This window comes from Tamandua tetradactyla, chromosome 6, assembly GCF_023851605.1.
Source record: "Tamandua tetradactyla isolate mTamTet1 chromosome 6, mTamTet1.pri, whole genome shotgun sequence".
Taxonomy (NCBI): Eukaryota; Metazoa; Chordata; class Mammalia; order Pilosa; family Myrmecophagidae; genus Tamandua; species Tamandua tetradactyla.
This window is the reverse complement of record NC_135332.1, coordinates 84,298,522-84,303,306: the sequence shown is the minus strand read 5'-3', so window position 1 is coordinate 84,303,306 and position 4,785 is coordinate 84,298,522. Positions and strand designations below refer to the sequence as shown.

At 35.7% G+C, this 4,785-nt stretch overlaps 1 pseudogene; it reads left to right on the top strand.

Moving 5' to 3' along the window:
* The first annotated feature begins 222 nt into the window (after positions 1 to 222).
* On the top strand, positions 223 to 3,366 carry LOC143686743 (mesoderm induction early response protein 1-like; annotated as a pseudogene).
* The last annotated feature ends 1,419 nt before the right edge of the window (positions 3,367 to 4,785 follow it).

The window sequence follows — 4,785 nt, the reverse complement described above, 5'->3', positions numbered from 1 at the left end:
AGACATATCTAAGCAGAATAAAGCCACATTTGTTCAGTTCAAATTTTATCATAAAATTCCTTGATTCAGAAGTTAAAAAAAATCTCTGTCTTTATAATGTCTGAACATTGCAAACAATTTTAAAAGTACATTGACAAGCTCTGGACGACGACTAGAAGAAGGAGGGGGGCAGCCCAGGCCCCAGGTCCCTCCCAGGCTCTGAGTCTCCCTGGCTGCAAACAGATGGATGGGGCTTCTTCAGGTCGTGGCAGCAGCAGAGGCAGCAGTGGCAGCGGCAGTGGCAGCGACTATGGTATGGTGGCTCGATTCTCCCAGTGCTTGGTTGAGTTTTGGACGTGGTTAAGGGCCTACTGGTAGAGGTTCAATGCAGAAAAGATGGATGTGGATGTTGTAGAAAATGTGCATCAGATGTTTATGTTTAATTGATTTACACACTGTCTGTAGACTCTTTTCCTGTCAAACTACAAGCCATCTATTGAGTCTTCAAGTCCAGGGTGTTCAGCAACATCAGATGACCATGAATTTGATCCATCAGCTGACATGCTGGTTCATGATTTTGATGATGAACAGACATTAGAAGAGGAAGAAATGATGGAAGGAGAAACAAACTTCAGTTCTGAAAAAGAAGATATGGTAGTACTGTTTGACTACCTGAAGAAGATAAAGAGAAGAAAGAAGAGGAAGAAGAAGGTGAAGATGATGAAGATATTGATAATGATAAAAACAGTGGCTGTAGTGGGGAAAATAAAGAAGAGAATATAAAGGATTCATCCTGTCAAGAGGATGAAACTCAGTCTTCCAATGACGATCCATCACAATCTGCTGCATCTCAAGATGCCCAGGAAATAACTCACCCATGTCGATGTAAATATTTTGATACAAATAGTGAAATAGAAGAAGAATCTGAGGAAGATGAAGATTATATTCCATCAGAAGATTGGAGAAAGGAGATTATGTGGGCTCCATTTTTCAAGCAGAGATTCTAGTTGGCATTTGTAGATACAAAGAAAATGGAAAAGTATGTGAAAATGATGGTCAGCTCTTGTGGGTCCCTGAGTATTTACCAGAACATAAAGTGATTGCATTTCTTAAGGATGCCTGTAGAAGAACAGGTGATGAGAAAAGTGTAGAAGCAATCCCTGAAGGATCTCACATAATAGACAATGAACAGGCTTTATATGAGTTGGTTAAATGCAATTTTGATACAGAAGAGGCATTAAGAAGATAAAGATTTCATGTAAAAGCAGCTAGAGAAGAATTATCTGTTTGGACAGACAAAGAGTGTAGAAATTTTGAACAAGGACTGAAGGCCTATGGGAAGGATTTTCATTTGATTCAGGCTAATAAAGTCCAAACAGGGGATTACATGGATCACCTTCTAGATGAAAGTGAAAGTGCTGCTTCTAGTCACGTACCATCCCCTCTTCCAACTGCTCAAATAGTAGTAACAGCCAGTCTGAGAAAGAAGATGGCATGCTAAGCAATAGTAATCAAAGTGGGGTGTCATCTAATGGACCAGGTGAAATATCAAGCAAAGAATAAATTAAAATTGAAGGGTTACACATTAATGAACCAACAAGTAGGAATAAGAAACCACTTCACACAGGTATGGATACTAATGGCTATGAAACAGAAACCCTTACCACTGACCCAAAACTTTCCCATATGACTGCGAGAAATGAAAATGACTTTGATGAACAAAGTGAGAGACCTGCCAAAAGGTGAAGGATGAACAGCAATGGAAAAGAAAGTCCAGGTTCTTCCGAGTTTTTCCAAGAAGGAGTTTCATGTGGAAAATTTGAAGAACTTGAAAACATAGATGATTTTAGACCTATTTTACTTTCTTTGGAGTAAATTCTGGTGTGACTAAAATTTTCCGGGTTGATGAGTTACCTTGGAAGTTGATTTCCTTGAAGCAGTTGGTGAAAATTTGACAATTTGAATTGAATCTTAATATTAGGACACAAGATTTCATAATTCTGAATTTTGCACATTTTTTTTTTACTTTAAAACTTGAAAGATACTTTTAAGGCTGTAACAAATAGGTTAGTAAATTTGAACTAAAGATGTATCAGTACCTTCATATATGATGTATTAAACATTGTAAAATAAGTGCCTACAGGGAACTTATTGCTTAGTTTGATGGCAGAGGAGGAAAAAAGTTCAAATTTCTGCTAAATGCCTATTATTCTGAGTTTCCTAAAATGACTTATCTTAATTTTTAATGGACATTTTTCTCTCCATACAAATTGAGTATCATTATTAAGTAAACCCTTATGAATCCTGAAATTATGCTAGCATGATTTTTATATAGAGAAGTTTAAAAATAAACCAAGACAGATTTGTATATGTAAAATTGTTGACATCAATGATTTCTTTCCATCATTCTTATTAAGAATTAATAAGCTCATTCTCATTAAGCCCGCTCTTATCTGGGCTTAAGAAATACATTCTGTATTTTTCCAGATTCTTTGTAGCCTTTGAAAGATTTTACAGTACATAGTCTTGACTGAGCTGTCTTTTCTCAATACAAAACCGTGTATAATTTTCTTAATTTGTACAGTTGGTAAACTTTTATGAGAGGACTTGATATTCTGAGTCTGTCAGCTTTCATTTTATTTTGGTAAGGTTTTTCTAATGAATTTTTAAGTGTGTGGTAACTAAATCATGTTTCTTATCCAGGTGGTAAAAGCATTCTTAAAGGATTCTGAAAATTTGTTTTTTCAAATTTCTACTTAAGGACAAATAGTTTGAAAATTCTGAAATTAAGTATGATGCTTAGATTGAGTTTGTCTTGCATTTGCTGTTATGTTTGAAGCAGAAGTTTCATGTCAGTTCAAGTGCTTAACTGCATCATACTGACCAGAATTCTGTTGTTATTGTTATATGTATTTAAAAATTTCCCAATTTTGCATTAAATAAACATAGGGGATAAGGTTAAATGATATTTAGATACTGGCACACACAAGGAGTTACTGTTGACAGGCAAAAACATTGATTTTATTTGAAGAAAGTGATGAAGTTAGAAACTTCAGACTTTTCCCATTACAATCCTTTTCTTCAGATTTGATTGTGTATTTCCAAGATGAAAATCTAGAATCTGTAAGTACAAATTTAAAATAATAAATATAGTTAACATTTGCTCTGTGTGCTTACAAACAGAATTATCCATTTTTGTAGACTTGCAAGAGTGCCATTTTATTTTTAGTGCAAAATTCTTGTTTAAAATGTAGTTTTATATAGCTGATAGACCAATCTATATCCAAACCTTTGTAAAAGATTAACTGTTCTTTTTTCTTATCACAGGCATACTCCAAATGTTTCTATTGATTTTCAGCCATCAGTTCAAGAGCCAATGATTTTTAAAATAAGCCTTCTGGAGTCTGCTCTTAATGGCTCAACTGTTTAATGGAATTTAGTAGAGGCACGCACTGAGAAATTATGGTTTAGGCCTTATCCCCATGAAGTATTACTGTTAACATATGTTCAAACTATTTTCCTTCTCCAGTGTGAATTTTTTTCCCTAAACAGTGTTGCAAGCCACTTTAAAATCCTTGACTTCATGTAACATACATTCATTGTTCTTATATACATATCCAAGTCAATCAAAACTTTGGGTGGTAGTGGGGCTAAGCCTGAGTTTCTTGTTATTTTGTTAAATATTATTATGTAAAACATTAATTTATCCAGGATAGCAGTAGCCTTAGCAAAGGGTCACAATCCTTTTTTTTTTCTTATAAGTCCTTCATCTTTAAAAAATATTTTTTATTGAGAAATCTTCACACACACATAGTCCAGACATGGTGTACAATCAGTGGCTCACAATATCATCACATAGTTGTGCATTCATCACCATGATCATTTTAGAACATGTGCATCACTCCAGAAAAAGAAATAAGAAGGAAAAAGAAAGAAACTCATACATCCCATACCCCATACCCCATACCCCTCTCCCTCTCATTGACTACTAGCATTTCAATCTACTCAATTTATTTTACCCCTTAGCCCCCCTATTATTTATTTTTAACCATATTTTTTTATTCATCTTTCCATACCTTGCAAAGGGAGCATCAAACAAAAGGTTTTCACAATTACACAGTCACATTATAAAAGCTGTATAGTTATACAATCATCTTCAAGACTCAAGGCTACTGGAATACAGCTCAACAGTTACAGGTATTTTCCTCCAAAGACTCCAATACACCATAAACTAAAAAGGGATATCTATATAATGCATAAGACTAACCTCCAGGATAACCTCTCCACTCTGTTTGAAATCTCTCAGCCACTGACACTTTATTTTGTCTCATTTATCTCTTCCTCCTTTTGGTTAAGAAGACTTTCTCAATCCCTTGATGCCAGGTTCCTGCTCATCTCAGGGGTTCTGTCCCATGTTGCCAGGGAGATTTACATCCCTGGGAGTCATGTCCCATGTAGGGGACAGGGCAGTGAGCTCATCTGTGAGTTGGCTTAGAGAAAGAGAGAGGCCACATCTGAGCAATAAAAGAGGTTCTCTGGGGTGACTTAGACATACTTATAAGTAGGCTTAGCTGATCCTTTGCAGAAATAAATTTCGTAGGGATGAACCCTAAGATCAAGGGCTCAGCCTATTGATTTGGTTTTCCCTACTGCTTGGGAGAAAAAACAGTGTTTATCAGTCTCAAGGGATAAGAAGACAGCCTGTACTTGGTGAGCCCTCAAACAGAGACTTGAGTCTCAAAAAGAAAGGAATCTGATCAGATAGGGCCCTAGTCTCTCTCTCTCTCTTTTTTTTTTTTTTAGATT